This window comes from Acanthochromis polyacanthus, chromosome 15 (genome assembly GCF_021347895.1).
Source record: "Acanthochromis polyacanthus isolate Apoly-LR-REF ecotype Palm Island chromosome 15, KAUST_Apoly_ChrSc, whole genome shotgun sequence".
In the NCBI taxonomy this organism is placed as follows: domain Eukaryota; kingdom Metazoa; phylum Chordata; class Actinopteri; family Pomacentridae; genus Acanthochromis; species Acanthochromis polyacanthus.
In genome coordinates, this window is record NC_067127.1 from 23,791,715 (window position 1) to 23,817,329 (window position 25,615).

Genomic DNA, 25,615 nt, shown 5'->3' on the forward strand with positions numbered 1-25,615 from the left:
GCCAGATTAGCAGCCTGCAATGTCAACTAAATCAAATTTGATCTATAAATCAAATCATTGAGCTAAATTATTTTTTGGCCCAATAAAGGAGCTCGATAAAAAGTCAGCAGATCAGATCAGATTGTTTCCGTGAACTGCTATGGAGAAAGGAAACTAGGCTGCATAGCGTTATCCAAAGGTGGTGGTATGTGCTACACAGCGGGAGACAAAATCAGTTTTCCTCACAAAGTACTTGCTGCCTCATGTAGTATGCACACAATTAAGCCATACTATTTTGTTGCAATACTGCACCATAAGATGTGAGCGGGGCTGCTCAGTGGTTTGCACTATCGCTTCGCAGCTAGAAGATCCCCAGTTTGCCCCCAGTTCTATGTGGAGTTTGTGTGTTCTCCCTGTGCATGTGTGTTTTCTCCGGGTACTCCATCCATTATTTATGCACCATTTCATCCTCATTAGGGTCGGGGGGGATTGGGGTCTATCCCAGCCTGCTCAGGGTGAGGGTAGGGGACACTTTGGACAGGGAGAACATGCAAACTCCATGCAGAAAGATCCCTGGCCCAGGCTGCGACACGAACCGGAGATCTTCTAGCTGCGAGGCGAAAAAGTGCTAACCACCGAGACACTGTGCAGAAGTCCAAAAACATGATGATTAATCAGCAGAGTTATTCTTTAACGGCTGACATTGGACATGTTTTGTGCTGTCTTTAGATGAAGACACTGAAAGAAGCAGAAACAGCTGATAAACCATGTGAGCTAAATGTCCACAGTGTCAGAATTTATTGAAAAAAAAAAACGTTTCTGTCACTTGTGCTCAATAACTTTGTCTTTTAAAAGTCAAACACCACCAAGCAGGAGAAATTCTTTTTTTTTTCTTGCAATATTGGGGAAGTTTTCAAGAGCATTGTCATTTCCATTGACTTTTTCAAACGCAATAATTGAAAACGTGCAAAAACCATGATGTGGAAACAATGTCTGCACCAAACTGTATAATGATTCATTCAATAGACAGCAAGACGTGTCACTCTCAGCCACACATGTCAGAATGTAAGTCATCAGGATTCCTCATCAAGGGAGCAGGAACATCTGTACAGAAATTCATTGCAGTCCATTCAATAATTGTTGAGACATTTCACTAAACGCCAAAAAAAGACAACTGTCATGGAGGAGTTCTAGGAAAAGTTTGGGAAATCACCAAAATCAGTAAACTTCTTATTCTATCAAGGTCTGAATGAAATTTCATGGCAATCCAGTTGTTCAGTCTGGACAGATCACCATCTTGGCTGTATTTCCCAAATCTAAGTTCCATTCAGTGTTTTATTGCCTGTCTATTTCAAGTAAACCCCCAGTGCTGCATGGATCAGCTATGATATCTGCATTTCTGCTCTGGTGACTCTCAGGGCTTTTGGCAGAGCGCTTCCGGGGTCCCACTTCATTATTCTAAAATCTCCCAGAATGCAGAGCAACACACGCTCATGATTGATCTCAAAACCACTGATTTTATTTTCTTTTGAGGAAAATATTATGGATGGGTCTAAACAAGGCATAATTGGCCAAACCCACGGCAGCGCCTGACCTGCCAACAATCCAGACCCACTCCCAAGGTTGGCTGCCTCCCTGGGAAATATTGTGCATTAATTTCATTTAGTCTCCCCTCCAACATTCAATGGTAGAAGTTAATTAAATTGCTTGTCCATTGTGTTCATCCACTTACAAAGTTAATGATATTGTGCCGGGGAATTAAAGAGCGTTTTATAAAGCGCACGGGATGGAAGCTGGCAGGCACTACATTGCCCGGTTGAACCCTGTCAGTCGGCGGGCTTCTGGACCCCCTAATTAGCGGTGAAATGGATGCTTCCATCTGCCAATTTCCTGCCACGCTCATCAGTCGTGCAGTCGCTCCTCTAACCTGCCCGACAGAGGGGTCTAAAGCAATAAAACCATCACAGCAATGACATTCAACAAAAAAAGAAAAGTGAATACGCGTGTACATGATATGACTCAGACTTTAAAAGAGCTTCTTTACAATTCTACTTTTTTTTTTTTTCGCTCTAGATCACATCACTGGCTACTTCAGCATAATCCTGATGGAAGAGTTTGATAATTTTGTTAAAAATGTTCGATACACACAGTAATAGCACCTCGTTTCTATTTTCAGAGCGGTCTGAACATATGTCTTCTGATAAAGCAATAAGAACGAAAAGTGGTGGCGCACATTTTGATGTATGCTTACAGGAAAGGTACCTCAATCCAGTATTAATTGAAGGAAAAAAAATCATTTCAAAGCATCATTTCTGCCCGGTTCCCAATTTCCAGTAAGGCAGTAGTGCTCTGTTTACTAGAGAGAATGATTAATGCTCATATGTATTCCAGCTGCGTATTTACTAATACCATGTTGCTACTTCAGCAGCTTTTAACGAGGACATAAAAACAGAGGATCAAAGTAAATGGGATTACACCTGTGGGGGTCTGGGCCACTGGTGACCTCTTAATGAGGCTGGGCAAAATCATCCCATGCACGGCAGAAAAGTGTGTATAAATTCATGTTTAAATAAATTAAATGGAGGCATGGAGAGGGCATTTTGTTTGCAGCATGACACAGGTGCAGCTAAATATGAAATGCAGCCTCAGAAGCAGAAAACTGACAAATAGTACATCCATCCGTCATCCATACACCGCTTAATCCTCATTAGGGTTGTGTGGGGCTGGAGTCTATCCCAGCTGACTTAAAGTGAAGGCAGGGACACCCTGGACAGGTCACCAGTCTATCACAGGGCTACACATAGAGACAATCAGACTCACATTCACACCTATGGACAATTTAGAGTTACCAATTAACCTCAGCATGTTTTTGGACTGTGGGAGGAAGCTAGCCTAGCCGCGCTAGACAACCCACGGCAACAAATTTAATTCTCTGCCAGGGTGGGTCTAGTTACCCTTCATAAGGCTCGAGACTGGATTCTCCTAAAACTGGCCGGACGGATCACCATGAAGTGTAGAGTCAGAAGGCGGGCGTAACTAAGTGACGACAGAGGCGTGACAATTCTGACAGAAACAACCGGAAACAACTAGCCTAGCCGCGCTAGACAACCCATGGCAACGAATTTAATTCTCTGTCAGGGTCGACAACAAAAACGACAACAGTCGTTGAGCTCCATTAGCACAGACTCTGAATAATCTTTCTGTTAACATGTCTGTAATATACTTGAGCTTCACCCATTGACTGTATAAATAAGGCTTCACCGAACTACCGCATCCTCTGATTTCCAGCACTCTAGGAGTCTATTCGTTGCGCTGATTGGTTGTATACCCACCCAATTGCTGCAGAGGGATTTGATAGACAACCTTTTAGCCCGCCTCCCTCCCTGTCGAGCGTCCCTAGACCCTTGTGCCTTCAGAACATGGGTCTAGCAGGGCTAGGCTAGGAGGAAGCTGGAGTACCTGGAGAAAACCCACGCATGCTCAGGGAGAACATGCTAAACTCCATGCAGAAAGATCCTGGGAAGATGGGGACGCGAACCAAGGATCTTCTCGCTACAAGGCAAAAGTGCTAACCATCAAGCCACTGTGCAGCCCGACAAACAGTCCAGGTTTCACAAAAGAGCTCACTTGCATATCTGCTACACTTGTTTAAATTCTAAGACTCTGGACCTGAACATAGCCTAATTCTTCAACAGTTTGCACATAATGTTGTTCTTACATGTGACAAAGACGTGCTATTCAGCCTTTGAAAGCAGTTGTTCACCATCTGCAGGTGGTCTGAAGGTGACGGAAATATATTTATAGCCCGGTCTCTGCATTAAAAGCTGGATGTTTAGAATTAGAAAGAAGCAGCAAGGGAGACCGAATGAAAGACAGAAACTCCTGAGCTGCATTTTAGTAAGTGTAGAACCCTGCATTTCTGGAGCTTCATCAATACTGGGGACTAAATTCCAGGATATCTGAGATGATTTTTTTTAAATGTCTCAATTAAGTTTTGTAACTTTATGGAAGAACAATTCCTGAGATTGGCCCCAGGCCAGAAAAAGCTACAGTACTGTACATTAGAGCTGCACAGTTATGGCCAACATGATAACCACAACTATTCTGATCAATATTGAGATCAAAATTATTTATCAGAAGTCTATCTCCAGGAGGCAAAAGAAAAATTTGTCTTCACGCCTCACTTTGCGGAACACCTGCTTATCGATACACGTTATAATTTATCAGTGTTCACAAAAGTTACATGTAGGACATAGTAGACGCTAGCCTGAAATAATTGGCTCTAATGTCTGATTTACCCAAGTGGGAAGCCAAAATAATGAAGTACTATACAATATCATTAGAATCCATTGAGACTGAACAGCACGATTGAATAACTGTGTAATAATCAAATTATTAGTCAATTTAAGATTAATCTAAAAAAGCATCACAAACAGTCACACAACATACACATTTTTCTATTGAGAAGTTCAAAAGTCAAAAGCTTTACAAATCTGTATAACATTGAGGTCAAGCAAATCAGTGCAATATGTTGACTGTCATCACAGGTTTGTCGTTTTTCTTTGACACATTTCTCCAACTGAATATTCATTTTGGTTAAAGCGGAGTGCACGGCACGAAGGTCAAGCACGGTCAGAGATAGTCTGAAAGGCCTGTCACTGTACCACAACACAGCTAAAGATCATTTAAAGGGATAACAGAGAAAAATCTTTTCTTAGCCTACAGAGCAGGAGAATAACACGCAAGGTCCTGCAGTTTGTTAATTTCACCTCATCTCAATTCATCGATACTTTATATATTTTCCAGTGCCTCACCAGGACCTTGGATGCTAATTATGCTTATAACAGTGAGGGTTTGAATCTCACTAAAGAGCAACGTCACAGACTGCTCTCATGCTGTGGTGAGTTGATGCTGACTAGAGCAGTTTACCAAAGCAAGCGGAGCACTTTCAAGGTCACCAGCCCTCATGATTTATATCAACCTCAGATAAGACTGCTCTGTAATTTCATAACTTTAATAAAGCTCAGGTCAAAACACTGCAGCGGATAATTTAATCAAGATGCAAGCACAACTAGCACTAAAACAGGATGTAACATTCATTCAGCAATTTATGTGGGACTAATACACTTCAAAAGGGACATTTTGTAATGTCTGTCCCTATTAACAATGTCAGTTTGTAAACTCTAAGTGTATCATACATCTGCAACTGGGCATGAAAAGACTTTTTCTTATGCTTGGCACGCAATCTTCAAACAAACTGTTGATCTTAGAGGTCAGCATAAATAGCCTGCTTCTTTAAATAACTGCTGTCTGGGCTTGACAAAATCATCATTTTAAAAGGGGATATGAAGATGATGAATATTTGCTTTATTAGATTGTTCCTAAAAGTGAAAAATCAAAGTCTGAACAATTGAGCTATCCATTAGTAATTAAAGTGACATTACCTCCTCTCTATTTTCTCAGCCCGCTGCTTGGTTGCCAGAGCCATTATTCAATTGTTTCGGATGCCGGGGATACAACGTCTTTAATATACTTATGCTCATTAATGTAAATCATATTTGGCTATGGATGTCCAATAATCAAAAAGAATATTTCAACTTGTAATTCCCCGTCTATAAAAAGTATTCCCATTAGGGGAAGAGACCCATGCAAATGACAGGTCTTTGAGCTCATTGATTTTTTTTTTTTTTTCATCTCTGCATTTTGGAAAGGCTGCTAATGTTGTCATGGACTGTTCATCAATCTATATTTTTATCTGATTCAATATTGCGCCTATTCATGTGGTCTCATTTGTGAAAGAGCTGATTAAATTAGGATCATACAGGCTGTAAGGAGACTGGAAGCAATGTAATTTTAACTGATTACTGAAGTTAAAGGATGACTGGAAAGTAGTTTGAAAAGTTTATTTTTAATACTGATTGAATGCACAATTTGTTTACTTGCCTTTAATGAATGATTTTTTTTTCTTCAGAGATTTGTTGAGGTAAAACACACGTGCATACACATATGGTGACTATATGGGATGCAGTGACTGGTGACACAAGTGGCTTTTGATGTCAAATAATCAGTACTGAGCAAGCTGAACTCCCCCAGAGGATGCTGGGATAGCTGTCAGAGCTGTGATGTCAGCTGGAAAAGTAATCAGTCAGCTTGTGTCCAGTGGCGGTGTTGATTCTGTCCCACGCTGCCCATGGCTCGCTCATGTGGCCTTGTAATGACAAAGTGGCATCCTTGGCTGCCCAATGAGAAACAGCTCTATTGCAGAGTCCCATAGTGAAATATATTAGTTTGCTGCATCTTAGTGGCATTACTTTGTCACTTGTGAGAAGAACTTATCAGGAAGGTCCCCATTTTTCTGCATCAAGAGCCCTTCCTCCACCCTTAGTACAAACACAACTCTTCCTAAATGGAGGCGACATCGTCTAGATCATGAGCCATTCCGTGAAACATCTATAAAATATGACAGCTTCCACAGCACAGGGACAATCGATGGTGGTCTACAGTATCTCCTTGGGCCCAGAGACCGGAGAACGGCTCTCTAAAGCTCAGGCCGAATAGTCAACCCCATCAGAAGAGAGGGTTCAGTTTTGGGGTCGCGTTCAGAAAAATCATTTTTCCCCCCCGGGATGTAAAAAAAATAAGCAGCTTTCTGTCTGTGTGCTGTCTGGGTATGAGCAGAGGCGTTCTCGGAGCACAACAGTGACCAAGGGACCGTGAAGCTTTAGAGGAGTCTGCAAAAACACACGCAGCGGCTCTTCTCAGGCTAAGACGCCCGTCCGGTGGCTCTTTGTGGCCTTCTTTGTCTTTATGTAAAAACCAATGCTCTCCAATGATGTGTTATGTAAAATTCCCAGAGGCTTGATTTAAATGGCTGGATATCCTCCATGCTAGCTTAGTTATACTCCAGTGCATCGCCCCTAAGAGCACATGGACGCTGCATGAAAAGCAAATGTAAATGCAGCCTCAGCTTCTCAGATAACAAGAAATTATGTCATGGGTTTTTTTCCTCTTATTGTATTATTATAATAATAAATAAAAAAGAACACTTTTCTTACGCAGATGTTTCTCTAATCCGTACAATCGCAGCATCCGGCCTTTCCCGTGGCCCCTCTTAAAGGACAGCTTTAAGATGTGAGGGAGCAGAGGTCTTGTGCCAGGGGCAAGAGTGGCAGCAAACCCACGTCTGCTCTCCTGTAAATATCACACCCACAGAAATGTGGGAAGAAAAGAGGATTTGGAGGGGCCCATGCAGGTCTGCAGCAAGTCTCCTGGGTCGCCCCTTTGAGGGCTCCACAGATGACCAGGTGGTACTGTATTGTTTATCATTAGGTCACGTGGAAGCAGAGCACAATACAGAGTACAGTGCATCTGTCACATCTGAGAACAAATTGGACTCTGAACTAGACTCGTGTTTGGTTTTTCAGGTGACATAAGATATATTTGTGGAGGTGAATTACTAGATTAATCTTGTGAAACTGCAAAACACTATTTCGCAAAAGTGCTTTTAAAACAGTGTCTCTGTTTAGTGAATCAAGATATGGGACATCTAACCCACAGAACTCATAATGGACCACATGTGGGATCATTTTAATCCCAACTTCAAACTGTTTTTATAAACGGATTCAACAAGTAGTCATAGATGAACCTGCGTTTTGCTTTGGATTACTTTTAGAGTATTGGAAAGGTCTGGGCAACCACACAATGTTTAATTTCAGTCAGTATTCATACTTTTTAATGACTTATTTTTAATAAAGGCTATCAGAAAAAGAAGTTAATTTGAATGTACCTACCTTGCCTTGAATTTTGCCACTTTAGCCTATTTATCAGGCTATCAGATAGGAAAACCTGGCACATGGAGGGTGATCAGGGGAAAGCAGCTGCACAGTGCTGAGGTTATGGTTCCTAGTCGCTGACCTGGACCAAGTATGAAGGCTTCGTTATTGAGGTGTGACTGGCTGTTTATGATCTAGAGAGGGAGGAAGCTTGGGGTGTGTTCATACAAAAGAACTCTTCATTTTCATTATGTGTTTTGATTGCAGTTTGCATGCTGGGCATTAAAGTGAAGCAATCACAGAGGAATATTGTGCTGTTCAGGAAGTGTTTTCCTGGTAAGTTGTGTGTACTTGTACAAAGTCACATCGAACTAGTTTGGCATGTAAATGCCGTCACTGCCACAGAATAAATGATAAAAAAAAAATAAGACGTGATTGTCTGAAGGAGTAGAGCTGTTTCAGTTACATTATATCTAACCACCTGGCTCTCAACTACATTTCAAAACAGTGATTCTACCTGAAATATAGAGTTTACCCCTGGTTTTGATAGTCAATCAGCTGTTCCAACACACTACTGCCCCAAAGCTTTGTGCCACCAATACAGCCCATCAGTGGGTATTCCAGGATATTAGGACATCTACACACTTACCCACACATTTCTATAAGCTCCAAATGTATTTGAAATCCACAACTTCATGTTCCTAAAAACTCATATGTACCGACAAATTAAACAAAGAGAAGATTCAGATCTTTGTAGCTCAGTGATCTGAGGAATGCTTCATTTCCATTTGACCAAAGACTGCTTTGAAAAGTGTTTTTTTCTTCTTCTCAGAAATGTAATTAGGCTGTTAAAATTAAGGGCTTGAATTTAACGGAACGAGCATAACATCCAATCTAATTAGACGTCTCTTTAATGAGCTGGTAATTAGCTACAGCATGGTGCACACAGGGTGCTTTTGTGGCTTGAACTTGTGCAAGGATCCTGTTGACTGGGGCACCCTTTGTGTTAGATTAGTTCCCACTTGGGAAACATTATTCCATGAAATATGGTTATGCTTCGCTTTATGTCTTTATGAGACACCATTTGGACATGTTGTGGAGGTCAAGCAGGGGTACTGACTTCTCATTTGGGTCACTGCGTAACTTTTAAAGGAAAATTGTTTTACCTGATAAAAGTTTAAAGTGTTACACTAAGTCAAAGGTTCTGTTGATCCCTAGAAGACTGTGTGGCTGAGACTCAAGTTGGAAAAGAATTCCCATAAAGTTAAATGTGGCTTTTATGCTGGTGTCAAGACAACAAACCAAATCACATACAACATAAAAGAAGGTCAGCAATCCCAACCAACATTGGGGTGAGTGAGTTTAGTCAATAAATGGGCCTATATATTTGCTTGGTCAATCATAGGAGATGCATTTTGGTGTGCGTATGAAACAGTACGGAGACAATACATCATGAGCGACTGCATGCTCCACCCTCAAACAAATGCACACTAAGTTTCATCAGAAAGAGTCTGGCGGTCCCGTAGCTGTTTGTTGCCTTTCCGTTTGCCCAGCACCGCCCCTCATCAGCTGAAGCCCGTCTACCTCTGACCTCCAGAACCTTAGAATGACTGCATTAATTTTCCTGACAAAAATCAATCGGCCAAGGAGAAAGGCCCTCGTTATTACACCAAGCAGGACACACCCTCTGGCTGAGAGTGTGCGGCTGTTTTTATAGGTAATAGTTTAACAGAGGGTGGTGGCTAGGGGACAAAGAGATTGCTCATTTCCCCTGACCCCTCAGATGAGTCATTCCAAATAAACTTACACATGTCCTATTTAATATCATTAGAAAATGAGGACAATTTGGGGCTTATTTGATGTGAAATTGTTCTCTGTTAATCACAAGGTGAAAGCATATGAGAGCAATTTGTTTGAAAAGATGTCATTGGAGTGTTGTGGTAGGAAAAAGAAAATAATGCATTTAGTCAAGGGCAAAAGAGGGCATATGACTGCAAATTCCCAGCCATGTGGCTGTTTCATTTTTGTTCATCTATTTATATGCTGGCTAACTGAACAGTTGCAAACATTCTCTAAAATCAGATTACTAAATTATGAGCCCTAAAATTAACTGGCTGTTTCAGTTGAGAGCTTCAGCTTCCTATTTCCTAATGAAGGGCAAGTGAAAAATGATTCAATAAAGCAACAAATAGGCTTTATGGGCTATTAATATGTAGTATATAACATAAACATGACAACAATATTGGCTACACATTTAAAGATCTAAATAAACTGTCCACAGTGGGCAGAGTATAGAGTTATGACAGTTAAAGAGGAGAGGCAGGCACTGCATGTAGAGCTTGTGCCATTACTCTGACAGCAAACAGGGGATCATGAGGCCAGGGAGGGAGGTGGAGTGACTGAGTGTGCGTTTAAAATGGCCTATGTGTTTAAAATGTGCTGCACAATACCTGCTAATTCTGTTAAGTGCTCCTGTGGTGTGGGCTGTGTGGTTATGGGTTGATGTAAATGGACGGCTGGTTGACTAAACAATGCAATAGCATTAGAATAAGGTGATTGGATGACAGAGTGGAGTAGAAGGCCCAAGCCCAGCCACCTCAGGCTTTGCCAAGTCCATTACATGTATTGGAGACATCTAGAGATCCGTCATGGGGAGTCGTCAGCCAAGACAGAGAAGAGGTTGTTGTTTTGTTTGGCCTTCATCGTCAAGATGGCTTCCACCCCGAGACATCCAGGTGTAGGTAATGCAATCAAGTGAGGACCTCACAAACAGTAGCCTCCTTTTTCAATCTGCACTGAGACCTTTGGGCGTTTAAGAAAATGCTGGTAAACTGGCTCAAGGGCAAGCACAGCATTCAACTCTGTTTGGATTTTTGCAACAAAGCCATCACTGTCTGACTCCAAGACATGTACCTGTTCACATAGTTCATTTCTCAAGCTGCAGACATCGCACAGTGAAGAACAGCAAGAAACTTATACAGGAAGAGGAGAGCTAGCAATGTGGACTCAACTGAATACAATTGCAACAGCAAGTTACAGCCATAATATGTAAAAGCTGATAGATAAGCCACAGCAATCAGTATAGTGCAAATATTTTACATATTTTTGATTTTTACATTCTTGTCCATCACACTAGGGCTGTAGTTCCAGGTCAGCTGGTCGATTTGCTGGTCAACATGCTCATATCTGACCATATTCTCATTGGTCAAAAAATTGTTGGCTGAATTCTGGCTGATGTATAACTTTCCATTTCCCAACAACACTACTACACTACAACTCTTTATTTGCTCCTCTAGACTATAGGCATATATGTGCAAAAATGCTCAGTGACGCTGTGATGTAAATTGAGCATCAAAGCATCAACAATATCTACAATATCCTCCTTTTTACAATTCAGTTTAATAACAATATCTGACTTTTGAAACAAATCATGACGACCTGCCATCTTTACTCACTGTTGTACCATTCACACACAAATAATCTTAATTTTCACAGATGAAAGCACTCTCTCACAAAGTCAAGCATCAAATTAAGTGAAAACTGCACCAAATAAAAAAATTAGACACATTTTTAGGGTAAATATTTCATGTCAGGCACAACATTGGAATGTTATTAATTCCCATGTCTGCTCAGAGCCCCAGCTTTATTCTTATCGGGCCCTCACTCCAAGAGCCAGTCATTAAAAGCACTTATGTGGAATGTGATTGTTTGAGCATGTCCACTGGAGACAGGTGTCAAGAGGTTGTTCCTACAGCTTTAACTACTCCACAGCACAGTGCTTACCACAGGAGCCACAGGCTTTCTTCAAAACGGGGAGAAATTGCTTGGATTTAATGTAACGATTCCCCCCTGATATTAACCAGCTGTGCGTGACACCGAGCCCAAGTGGGGAGATCAATTCCCCTGGAATGTGTCGCCTACCTCAGACAGGCCGGCGAGTCAGGATGAGAGGGAGGATCACGGACTGACACTTTCCACCACTGGGGGGGATGTTTGGATTAGAAGCCTGTGGATTGCTGCAGGTGTCTCACCCCTGCTCCCTCACTGCACCCTAACACCCCCCCCCGTGCTCCTCCCTCCTTCTGAACAAGATGCCTGGTGTGGAGCAAGATGATCCCAGAGGAGGGAGGAGATATATATATTATATTTATATATATACACTTAGGCAGGAGAAAGGTCAGGTGGGCTGAATGTGGTAGGCAAACAGGCAGTGAGGGTCTGGGGGCCTGGGGATGAATCACAGGAGAATTGGTGCATGGCAGTGAATGAATAACCCGCCATGGCTCCCCAAACCCCATTATTTCCCTCCTTCTCCAGCGGGGCCTGAAATTCATGTCTGCGCATGCTGCCAGTTCATTAGGGGGAGGATGTCATTCCTCTTCTGGCTGCGGCAGGACAGGCCAGGCGGGCCCCAGGAGGACCCAGCCCTGTTTAATTCCACATCAACCGCTCCACTGAGGGTCTTAATCTCTGCTTGTGTGATCAATACTATATCAGTGTAAATTAAAATGACAATTTTAAAGTAATTAAACCTGTTAATGCTCGATTCAAATGTCATTATTTGCCAGAGGAGAAGCTGAGGGTGGAGAGGTGTGGGTAATGTGTGTGTATGTGTGTGTGTGGGGGGGATTTTCTTTTTCTTTTTTGTGGGGATGAGAGGGCTAAATTACGAGCCACGTCCGCTGTGACAGGTAAACCGCTTTAACTGGCCCTGCCCAATGTTGCCGCCGCAGCCAAAGAGGGCTTAACAAAAGCAGATTAACTCTCCACCCATGCCGGCCCAGAGACCTCTCCAATTTCAGAGGAGGATAACCCAATTGCTGAAATCTGATTTGTACAACCAAACCCAATTACGGCCATATTAGATGAGAAGTGGCAGGGAGAGAACGCTTGCTGAGGGAGGCAGGAAAAATAGAGCCGGTGGAAGGGGTGGGAGAGGGTGCAGGGGAAAAAGAAACGTTACACAATAAAAATGCACTTAACTATAGAATGAAGCCCAGCAGTAATTGTGTGATTCGATTATTTTTGTCTCCCTCCTCACTCCGCTTTTGAAAGGCTATTTAGAGTCATTGTTAGAGTGAAATAAATGGGAGGCAGCGTTAACCTTGTCCCTCTGTGTGTGTGAGTGTGCGTTGGTGTGTGTGTGTTTGTGTGTCATGTCTCATGCGAAGTGAGGTGATGTGTAAGTGAAAAGGAAATGAAATGATCACATTGTTGGTTGTTATTATGACAGGCTCACAGCCCATAGCCGCCGACCCTCCACTCCTCTCAGGCCAGACTCACCAATTACACCCAATCACTCTGGTTAGGGGCCATACTAGACCCAACTACCACATCTACTACTGCAAACCCTGCCTTGCTAAGACAGGGTCTAACATCGTTAAGAATCAGGGCTGCACTTTCCACCTCTAGTTGCATCACTGTCCTCATGGTCCCTAAAATATGCAGTTGCTCCAAATAATGGTAAAACTCACAGCTGACGAGAGTCTGGCCAGTTTGTTGACCTTACGATTGTTGACCTTACGATTCTATCTACCAATTTAAGTCTATCACAGATATTTCAATATCAGCATGCATATATATATATATATATATATATATATATATATAGAGGTGTTTTTTTTTTTTGCAGAGATGAAAGCTTATTTTAAAACAACATAATGCAGATAAAGAGGTTCGGGAAAAGTCAAAGACCTGGTGTCATTACATAGTTTGTCCAGCAGAGCTTGCCAGACTCCGCTGTTGGTAAAACTGTCAGCAGCACATGCAGCAAACAAAGTAAATGAAAAAAATGAGCTGAGCAGGCGGTGGTGCGGAGTCAAGGGGTTTCTTCAAAGTAAGCTGCTAGGTTGCAAAATGCATTGCAGAAATGGAATAAACAATGTCCCCATCTTTCACTCTCCTGTGACAACCATCACGTCGCTTATGTTTACCATGCTTGTTTGAAACAGTACCTAGTTAGCAAACTACATTCCAACGATTATGGATTGTCTTTTGGCTCCTGATCCAATCTGAGTCATTTAATATTTAGTATCTGCTAGATAATACACACGTCAGGTAAAATTGATTAGCATTAGTACCTGGTTGCACCACCAGGTGGAGTCTCTTACTGTTTAACACTGTACCAGCAAGAATAGACTGGCACTTTGATGTTACAGCAAGAGTATTATGGGAGTTTAGCTCGTAAAAAAGCAACATGACAGAGACTTCTGTGAGGGTAACAGACCTAAGGCCAGCAAATGTGTCCATCTATCCATTATCTAAACACTGCTTAATCCTCATTAGGGTTGCGTGGGGCTGGCGTCTATCTCAGCTGATGTGTGGTGAAGGCAGGGGATACCTGGACATTTCACCAGTCTATTACAGGGCTACATATACAGACAAACAATCACACTCACATTCATACCTACAGACAATTTAGAGCTACCAATTAACCTCACCATGTGTTTGGACTGTGGGAGGAAGCCGGAGTACCCAGAGAAAACCCATGCATGCACAGGGAGAACATGCAAACTCCATGCAGAAAGATCTCCGGAAGGCCGGGACACGAACCAGGGAACTTCTAGCTGCTTTGCGGGAGTGCTAAGTATGAGGCCACTGTGCAGCCCTGGTAAACGTATGATGAACTAAATTGGATTTCAGTGAAATAATGATCCTAAATCCCACAGGGACATCCGACAGCTATTCTTATAGTTTCTATTCATGTGCGTTTGTGTGAAACCAGATGTAAACAAAAGCATTCAAGTCATTGTGATCAGCCCTAATCCTGATTCTGGGCTTCAAAAATGAATACTGCTAATTTTATGTCTAAACTGTTGAGGGCTCACAGTTTGATATGCTGTCTGAACCGAACAATCCAACCACTGAATTTAGAAATTCACTGGATTGTAAGTTTACCTTGAATGCTAACAGAAGAGACATTATTTCTGTCTTGACTGGATGGGGTGAACCACAAGTGAAATTTTTTTTTTTCCAATCGGAGTGAATTTTTTAAAAAATGGTAATATTCTGCAGAGTGAAGTTCATAGCTAAGTGGATCTTGTAGACACAACATGGTTTAGTGAACAGGATGTATGGCATTTTGCTATTGACTTCCCTTTTGGTATTCCCAATATTGGAAATGTTTCACTTTGCAAGATCTTTATCAGCATCAGCCCTAAAAACCTAGAATCAGTCAGACCCTTCTGCTGACAGCCAGTCCAACTAGTTCAGGACTGAGACAGTGAAATGAAGCAGTTAACAGAATTTCCCTCTGCCTAAAAATGCCCATATCTCACAATTAGCAGTTAACAAGTCACGCGCTGACAAAACAAGAGAAGTGATTAAAAGTGAGACTTTAGCACGAGGGCATAGATCGGTCATGGAAGTGTCCGTCACGGCTCAGCTCATTCAGCAAAAAAAGCAAACATTTGTCACAAGACGGAATGATTCTGCGATGCGGCTGTCGCTGCAGTTGAACCACCTCAGTGACAGTTGGTGGAAATCGCCTGAAGCTGCAATTATTTGACAGCTCCGCAGCTAATGTCCCACAGTGGTGTGATTGCTTCAGATGAATGATAAAAATTGTCTGAGCGCTAATAATTATTAATGTGCACTGTCTTTATCTGGCATGATAGGTATTTAGAATGCAGGTGTAGGTCTGAAAACATTTAATCAACCATCCAAAGGCAAATACTGAAAAATTCAAGCTAATTTTCCCTGAATGAAGTGAAACGTGAAGTGAAATGAATTATGAACATTACTACACCGTAATTTAACTGACTTTGCCACAAAGTCTTTAACAGTACAGCACAAACCCTGAGCCCTATCCTCAGTGATGCAGCTCCATGAATTATTAAATATATGCCAATAGTGAACAGATAGAGAGCATCCCCACTGAAAACAACGGCAACCTGTGGGTATTTAATTAGCAGGGTGGGTGCCACTATGCATCCCTGATCATGCAGGCTAAAGGACACCCAGGGGCTGTTCAGAGGGCTGGAGAAAATCTTGACAATGTATTGGTTTGCATCCAAGCTGTCCGATCCATCATGCTGTCTGTTGACTGGTGTTTGCAGCACCAGCCCTTATTAATTATCAGCTCATTTGGAGAGGAGGGGGTGTCAAGGGTGGAGTGTGGGTGGTAGGCGGTAGGTCCTCTTTGATCAATCTAAGCAATCGTTTCAAGAGAACTCCACTGAGGGTGATTAGGGTCAATTTAGCCTGGCACACAGGATGAGTGGATGCACCTGGGATAGATGTGTGGGAGGCGAGAGTGTTAGCTGTGGACAGTTGATCAGAGTCACTGCAGCCTATTGGCAAGCCTTGGTGATAACACCAGTGATTGGTTTTCAGCCTACAAGCACATTGCCTGTTAAAATGTTAAGCTAAAGTCATACGTGGATCTCTCAAAAGACAAGTTTGGTTATCAGGTCACCAGCACTGGTCTCAACACATCGACACTCAAACAAGGATGAAAACATGCACTGAGATGCACTCTGAGACAATATAATTAAAGACAATTTTACAAAAAACAGTCCATGGAAGCTTCAATACTAAAAGTAAGAGTAGGAGCAGGACAGTAGGAAATTATCGAAGGTAACTGAATCAAGACACAGATGCATCATATAAGCCACAAAAGCAGCTACTACATATCCTACTGGTATGTCACAATTTTTTCCTATTTGATCCTGCCTGTATTTATTACATATACATTGGGCGACAGTCATTAAGCATCACAGAAAACTTTGTTATGTTGCCCTTTTACAAGCTAAACCGTCATATTGCTCTCTACTTGTCAACGTGAACCCGTCCTTCTCCTCTGGTTGCTACGGTATTAAATATCTTGCCTTCTATACCTGTAATCAAAGCCCCCTTAGTGGTAGTTCCTGCTATAGTAGGTGTCTTTGTTGCCATGATGACACTCGGGTTGGCCTGAATAGTAGATAGATTAAACCTTAATCGACCCCACAGCGGGGAAATTTACAGTGTAACAGCAACAAATAGAACAGTTTAAATAAAAAAAAAGAGAGCAGCGCACAATGCACACAGTGCATATATATAAATATTTCCTTCTTCTAGAAGAAAAAAAAAACAAGTAGTTGACGATGGCGACGACACGAGCCGTCCAATGTCCGACGTCGGGGAAATTGATGAGACGAATACTGATCACGCGACATCGGCTGAATATTCGGATCTCAAAATAAATATTCGGATACGCCCGTCACAACCAAATATTGGGATATTCGGGTCCAGCCCTAGATGACACAGACTCACAAAGCGAAAACAATACTCACCACATTATCACAGCTGGTAATGCTGCAAATACTGACTAAGCTATTTAAAACTTAACAACCAATTCAATGCATCCAAATATGCAAAATACACGACCAGTCAAAAGTTTGGACACACCTTCTCGTTTAATGGTTTCTATTTAATTATTTTCTACATTGTAGATTAATACTGAAGACATCAAAACTATATGAGAATACATATGGACGTGTGTTGTAAACAAAAAAATGCTCATCTTTAGTATTAATCTACAATGTAGAAAAAATACAAACAAATAAAAAGCATTGAATGAGAAGGTGTGTCCAAACTTTAACTGGTAGTGGATATAATAATGTAACTGTTTGAAAGATGGTTGCAGTGAGCGAGTAAAATGTTTGCATGCAGGATTACCAGTGATTCTTTTACTCTGGTATTGCTACTTTAATTGAAGATCTGAATATTTTATTTAATATCAATATAGTGCAATAGGGGACCACTGCAGTAACTATGTCTAATTTACATTTGCACGATCTAGTGTGTGATGCATGTTACTGTGCAGATTTTTGAAGACTGAAGTGTGTAGGGTGGGTGGGAGTCTTTTTTTTTTTTTTTCTGTGTGGAAAGCTGTGCTGTGAGAGCTGTGAGGGCTCTCAATAGACAGAGGATTATGGAAATCAAAGCTGAGAGATTAGCTAATGGGAATATAATGGCCACTGACTGCCTGGGTCAGCTGGGCCATGCAAATGAAGCAACTATAGCTGGTGGCGGAGGAAGAATCGATATGTATGGACAAAGTGCTGCACGGAGATAGCCCTCTATCAGTAACACTACTCAGACGCATATGTGTTTGCAGAGCGATACTGAAGCCAGCAGACAGAAGTGAGCTTTCAGCAAGAGGACCCGGCTCAAGTGGGGAAGAGGAGATATCGCCAGCTCCGGCCCCGCTCCCTCTCACTGATGTCAACAGGCAGCATGTGATCCTCCCCAACGCCTGGCTCTCATCCCCACTGACACAGCACTGAGATGCAGATACTGGTCCAGCCCCACTCTACACGCTTCATCAAATATCTATTCATCCCTTGGCCAAAAAAACAGAACAAACGTCCTTGTAAACAATCAATAGTGCCGCGACCAGGACGGCCAAGTATTACGACAGCATTTAGACACACTAAGTAGTTTATTTTCCTACAGACTCTGGACAATCTGACACCCGCCATTTAGGGTGTGCGGATATTAACCTTCTTCGGATGTATGAGGTAAAGTGGGTGTCGTAAAATGCAATTGAGTGGGACACATGACAGCTTTCATCATCAAACCAAATGGAACATCGCCTCTCTTATATATCAGAATACCAATTTTGAGCATGTCAGAAAAATTTCAATTTCAGGTGGGAGCGGCGGGACTCCGGCTCCCCGTGCCTGGCCTCTCGCCTCTCATTTTCATTCCTGCCCGCTCGGCACAGCCATTCATCAGGACTCGGGCAGAGGACACCTCCCGCCTGCTCACAAATGCATGGAGCAGGCAATAAAATTAACCTTGTGGCAATTGTTTTCCCACCCGTTTGATGGCCCCGTGTCAGCTCATCTGTTATGGCGGGAAGGAATAAAAAAGTCAAGCTCAGATGTGCAAAAAATTATGACTCGACGAAGGGGTGGGGGGGTGGGGGTGGGGGTGGGGGGGTTGGTACCCGAATGGAGCCAAGCTAATGCCAGATTATGGAGTCAAAACCCAATCAATCAGCGTTGGAGAGTAGGTGAAAAGATGGTTGCTTGTTGATTTGTGTCTGGGAACAATAAAGAGCACTAAGAGCCTGGTAGGTGGGTATTATGAAGACTGCTAAGCAACAAGATAGTGTGATATTTTTTACAGTTCAGCTAGCCCCCCATCCCTGACCCGGCCCTTTCACTGGGCGGGCCAGGACAAGACGGAGGAGGGAGGAGGGTAAAGGCGGGAGCGGTGGGGGTGGGGGGGTGGGGTATAAAAATCCTTCAGAGGGTGTTTATTTGCTCTCAACACCTCCTAAGCGATCAATATTTTTAATTTGGGTCCGAGTTATTATTTTTCACATCACTGCGCCGGGGAGCAGAGTAAAGTGGCTCATATTTTAGCACTAAAAAGATCGATATGACAGGCTCACCTTCACTCTGCCCCCTTGGTGGCTGGGGGCCGCACATCATAATGGCCGGTGGCGAGGTACACCCGGCCCGCCTCATGCTGGAATCACATCATTATCTGAGGCTGGAGACACCCCCGGCACCGCAGCAGCACCCCGCCCGCGACTGCAGGACAACACCACCTCGAACACAACTGATTTACTCTCCGCGGCCAGATATCGTGCAAACACACACACACACACACACACACACAAACGCAGGCGGACACTTCATCAGAGCACTGTTTATGAGGAGAAGTTGTGTGTGAGAGCAGCCAAGTGCAGCGATGATCTAGGAGGGCAAAGGCTCAGTCGTCCAGATTTGACTCCTTGTAATAAATGCATCAATTTCTCCACCTCTTTACACAATCCATTAATTATATCTACATTTTCAGTCAAAATATTTTCACAGCGGGAAGGCCCACTCTCTCTGCCCCATAACTCACATCTGATGGCAGATTCATTGATTGTCGCTCAACACATGTCCAGGGTGTGTTTATTTTAACCTGCGTGCTTGCCTGTGTGTTTATTTGGCTTTGTCACTATATGTATGTGTGTGTGTGTGTGTGTGTGTGTGTATGCATTTATGTCTGCACTGAGAGTATGAGTAATGGCCGTGGAGAGTTATGGCCTGGCGATATTACCGAACTGACATCTACTCCATTCAAGTGGCCTCAGTCGGTGCCGTACTTCTCACCATATTGAAATAAAGCTCTCTTAGATTTAGTTTGCAATATTTTAACCTGCTTATGTGCCTGCTGCGGTCTTTTTAAACAAGGAGCTGTGAGGCCGAGGAGGAGGAGGAGGTGGAGGATGGCTGCTGCTAGTTAACCTCTGCGTGTAAAACCAACAGACTGTACACCGAGACCCTTCCTCTATGACCCCACTTTCTCTGGAAAGTATATAATCCCTATATGCAACCTGGTTCTGTTTCATCATAAAAAGGCAGAGCAGCGGGCTGATATAGGATGCAGTTAAAAAAGAAGGGCAATAAAGGCGAGTGACACGCATTTCTGGGCCATACCGTAAACACACTGGCGCTGAAACCCTGTCAGCACAGAGGGACACCGAGCGTTCATAAATTCCTGGCCGAGCAGAGCGGTACTGATGATTGTATTACAGCACGCTGCCTGGAGAAGAATTAAGCACTCACCTCTGGAGCAGAGTGAGGCCGAGCTGCTGGCAGCTACCGACAGACCTGCTCTACTGACCAGAAGTCAGAACGCAACTTTGTCCGGAAATGAAGGAGACTTTGGCAGACCCAGATAATAATTGAATTTAAAGCTGCAATAATTACAAGAAGAAACTTGAAGTGAGGATTCTGTGTATTTCTCAGAGACCCGTATGGTTGTTGTTGGGGTCAAACCAGCAACTTCTCTTTTTTTCTGTTTTCTTAACCCTTAGCTGCACAACTGATTGGACACTTCCATAAGTGAGTCAGAAATGTAACGTAATTTTTATTATTGTTCGGATTATATTTTGGTCCTGTGTTTAAAATATGTTTATTTTTCACTTTAGGACAGATTCTGAACATTTTGATAATTGAAAAAGAAGAATATTACACAGAACAGCAACAGAAGCAAGCCGGCATCCGTTCGGCTGACATTTTTCCACTCTTTTCCTCCAGCTGTTGCTGCTCTTCGTCCCTTTAAGTTGTGCATCACTTCTTGTATGATGTTATCAGTGATAAGGAGCTTGGGGTTGTAATACTAATACCACAATTTCTTGAAATATTTCAAAATTATAACGGGTAACTAAAAAATGTAAATGGTGTAATATCAAAAGCATGTTTTTGGAGGAATAGCTGGAATCTGAAACTTGCTACAAAGACATTGCAAGAAAATGACCTCAGCGGCTCATTTTTGACTCATTTCTGCATCTAAGGGTTAACAAATTGCCTTTCCTGCATTAGACTGTACCTTTTTCTCATTAAACAACATATTTGTATCTTAATTACTATTGTCAGTCAATCAGTTTGTTTATATTTGTGTGTCATGCCAAACATTCACCTCATTCCACATGGAAATCGAAGGCTTAGTAAACATTAAAAAATATACAACAGACCTCTTCCAGTGAAACCCAGAGGAAAAACATTTATCAAATTAAATCTGTAAAGTTTGAAAAGACATATTTATGTGAGGAAACTTCAAATTAATTATGTAGACAGAAAAAGAAAAGAGACGTTACCTGAAGTTAGGTTTCCAAGAAGAATTTGGTTTTGTCTGACTAAAAAAGTGTTGCATAACTCCCAGGAAGGGATTTTTTGTGGTTCTTCTACAATTGCTTCCCTGTTTACCACTTTTTGTTTTTGATTTCCCCTGCATGTAAAGTGCTTCAAATGCAATTTAGAAAATGAATTAGATGCCATACAATTTTGAAATTTGACCTAAGACTTTCAGTGCATCCTGTCCTTTGCAGAGTTTATTCACTGTAAATATATGCTACAAGGGAAAAGGTTGGACACATCCTCACATTCAATGCTTTTTATTTAATTATTCTACACACTGTAGATTAGTACTGAAGACATCAAAACTATAAAAGAATACATATGGAATTATGTTGTGAACAAAAAGTCTTAATCTGCAGTATTAACCTACAATGTAGAAAATAATACAAATGAATAAAAAGCATTAAATGAGAAGGTGCGTCCAAACTTTTGACTGGTAGCGCATGTGTTCGTCAAAATCCTGATTTATTTCAGAAAAGATTTTGCCTTCATGATGTGAAGTGCACGTTATTTCACATTTAACTAATAAAGTGAATCACTGACCATCACATGAAGCTAAATAGCTGTAGCTCCCTCACATCGAACACTGGAATACGGTGAGTGCAGTCAAATCACTTGGAGTTAACAACAGACATTACCTGCTCTTCATTGAAGGTCTGTTACCATTTGAATACACTCAGACACAAGACGCTGCCTTTCAACTTCAATTACAGTGTTTTGAATCCAGGGCAAAAACTGGGCAGACAGAACATTTAAACACCGTCTACTACGGTGAAGACATTTGAAGGTATGTACACGCACATGTGCATGCGTACGCACACAACCAGAGGAGACAGCGGTATCCTGTCAAGGCACAGAGCCTGATTTATCCTCTGTCGCTGCTCTCATTCCTGTCCTGCAGACCACAGACATGAGGGATGCCTTTAATTTCCCATTAAAATGCCCTGGAACAACTGAGGGCTGAGGAGGCACCATGTGCCGCTGTGTGTCACTGTCTGCGTATGTGGATAGCTTGATTAGAATTGTGTGACAGTGGTAGGTGTGCGTTTGTGCATGTGGATTTGCAGCCGTTTCTGTTAAGTTGTACAGACACCACAGCACAAGTGCGCGTCAGGAAGCAGTAACATTAGCGCACATCACTCCACATGACACGGCTGCAGCTCCAGGGCCAGGCCCACGATAAATATTAATGGCCAAGAACAAGTGGATTGGGAGTTGAGTTATCAGGGCGGGCCTTCCTAATTGACATTTTACCTGCTGTATACCTTAACAGGGCTGTAAAACACCAGGCCTGGGCTCGGCCGTAAGGGGGAACATGTCAGTCAAGCTCTTCCCCATTACTGCTGCCTTCCTCTGGGAAGAAAAGAGGAGCTGGGGCTCGTCTGAGCTTCTCATTGCTCAGATTCGACATCAAGGTGTTCTATGTGGCATTTTATCATCCAGATATTATTACAGTTTCTTGTGGAGAAATTATGACTCAGTAAACAGACAAGGGTTCAGCCTCATTAAAACTATGTGGCATTTTAGGTTGTATAGCAGCAGTTTGGATAAGGGCAGAAATCTATTGGATTTTATTAAATTATAGTAACAATTATCATTTAAAAATCGCTTAAAATAAACTGCAAAAATTTTCTTCAGGTCAGTTTTCTGACTAATTTCAAACTTTCCAAAGCTTACTGGGAAACCATTTCTTCACAATTTCAAGAGATGCCAAGGTCCACTATTAAACTGACATTTTCAAATTAAATAAATGTCATCAATGTCGGAATTTCACCACGAAATAATCTGTTTATTATTTACTTGAGCAACTGATGTTTCTAATTTACTCCATTCAACATTTAAAAAAAAAACATTTAACAACTTCCCAAAGCAAAAGTTGAATTTTCCAACAGCTTGTTTAATTCATCCAAAAAGCAAATGAACAGGTGTGAAGTATTAGCAGAGCCATTAAAGTGATGATTAACAATAAATCAGCTTTTTCATAACACTCATGCATTTATCAATCATATTCCCGTCTTCCACAGACAGAAATGCAGTTTAAACACACTGTCACACTGGACGAGCATGTAAACAATCTCACTGGCCTTTACCGACATCACTCTACTCCCACATCCAAAACACTCTGAGATGCTTAACACACACATACATACTTGAGTGCATACAAAAAACAACACACACTTGTACAAATTGGAATCTCTGGACCCAGAAAAGTGTTCCCACTTACATTATCTGAAAATTGACAGGTGGGGCAGACAACAAACAATTATCCCCGGAGCACAGCAGGGGGTGAAGAAAATCGAAGGTAGAGAAAACAAATATGGGTGATGTCATCAAAGCTAAATGGCAAGTCCTGTGTGAGAAAGACTGGAGAGTCTATTCATATTTACTGTTGCCAGGATTTCAATATTAACATCATAGAAAGCACATCAGATGTTTCTCTTTCCACTGACTGGTTCACAAAGACGAGCACAAACTGGCATCTCTATTTGATGAAAATGAAAATTCAACAAAAAAAAAAAGTTAATCTGTAGACAAACACTATTAAATAAACAGTTCATAATGCCGGGATATTAGCGGCGCTTATATGAAATGGCAGATAATTATATTTTCGAAAGGCCAATGTTTGTAATATTTTTTTGAAAAGAGCAAATGTGACTCTGTGGGTACTGTGATTTATGAGCGTTTGTGGAGGTGCAGTGTAGCGTGGTGATAACAGCGAAAACATTGAGGAGAACCAAGAGAGACACTATCCAGTGTTTCGAGACAAACTGGAGCCGCAGTCCATATCTAGACAACATCGATATGTTATTCTGTAGTCCTTCACATAATCTCCTGGGAATGTCGAGATGATTATCTGATATTCCTGAAGTCTGTCCATTGAGTACCTGACATAAACATTTAAAGCCATGTTTCCCTGTAATCCACAGCTTGGTTTAAGGGAACAAATCCTCTACAACCACTATCAGGTTTGAGCTTTTGGCTCCACCAAGAGGCCACATACAAAACAGCTGTTCTGCCATCGGACATATACAGTAAGTGTATAAAATGGGTAATTCAACAAAAGCAGATACAAGATCATAGATTTCCATATTCTATTTAAAAGTATTGTTCAATTACTGGCGTGACATCGGTACCTTCTACCTGATTGAGCATCACATTGTGAGAAACTTTACAGAATGGGTCAAACATATCACTCATTATTTGTCTATTCAAATGCATTTTGTTAATTAAGGTGATTTTAAACTAATGTCTGGGAAACCCATGCTTTAATCAACTAATACTCAAGACTGAACAACAAAAACTTATTTCCAAATATCTACTGCCACCCTGTGGCCATCAGTTTTCACTGCATTTCAAAGGAAACCAGCATTGCTACAGAGGTGCCTCGGTCTGCAAAACATTTTCAAGACGTGTTTGTTTGGTACACACTGCAGCAAACATCCCAGCATCTTTCCTTTACATTTGTCTCAGTAGAAAATAAATGCAAAAATAACCATTTCCACTAAAATCATTGTGCAATTTTTTAGACCTAGTACACACAGTACCTCTCTATGCACAGTACAGGAACAGAATCCTATTCAAAATCTCTACTATTGTTTATTTGCATCAAGCATCACTTATTAAATAAATACATTGGTAAAGTCTGTAGTTTCACTGCAAAAAAAGCTCAGGTTTCCAGATGATATTTATCATCATTTCAATTCATCTAAACCACACATCAACGCTGACCACAGATTCCAGCCGTGTGCGACAACTACATAGAGCATGCATACACATACTGCAGTCTGGTTTAGAGATTATGTCCTTTCTTCATAAACTGAACACTGCAATGTCAACCACGGAGGTAAATGCAACCACAGTGTCCCACTTCAAGAGCTGTAATCGCAAAATGACGTGTAAGATGACGCATAGCAACTGTTGCTGTCTGCTAATTTCCTTTTAAGTGACATGACAGTTCAGAGAAATGGGGGGTCTAAGAAAACTGTACTACTCAGCATTACAGTGGAACGATTCGTGAAAATGGTACAACTTCCACCATTAAAAGCAGCCTAACTCTTACCACAGCTAAAGGTTAAATGTGCGGTCTACATGCTTCAAGCAAGGACAACGCCAAACTTTTTTTTGGGAAGAAAGGAAATTTCTTCACTCATTAAATGAACTTGTACGTGTAGAAGATTTTCAGGCCCCAAACCGTCTGAAGGGAAACTTCCATTTTGTCTGCTCTGTTTAATATAA

The 25,615-nt window shown here is 41.8% G+C and overlaps 1 protein-coding gene across 2 annotated transcripts in view; it reads right to left on the reverse strand.

Moving 5' to 3' along the window:
• Positions 1-25,615, reverse strand: part of LOC110949841 (inositol polyphosphate-5-phosphatase A) — a 173,579-nt gene that overhangs the window by 86,030 nt on the left and 61,934 nt on the right. The gene's annotated exons all lie outside the window — the stretch shown is intronic.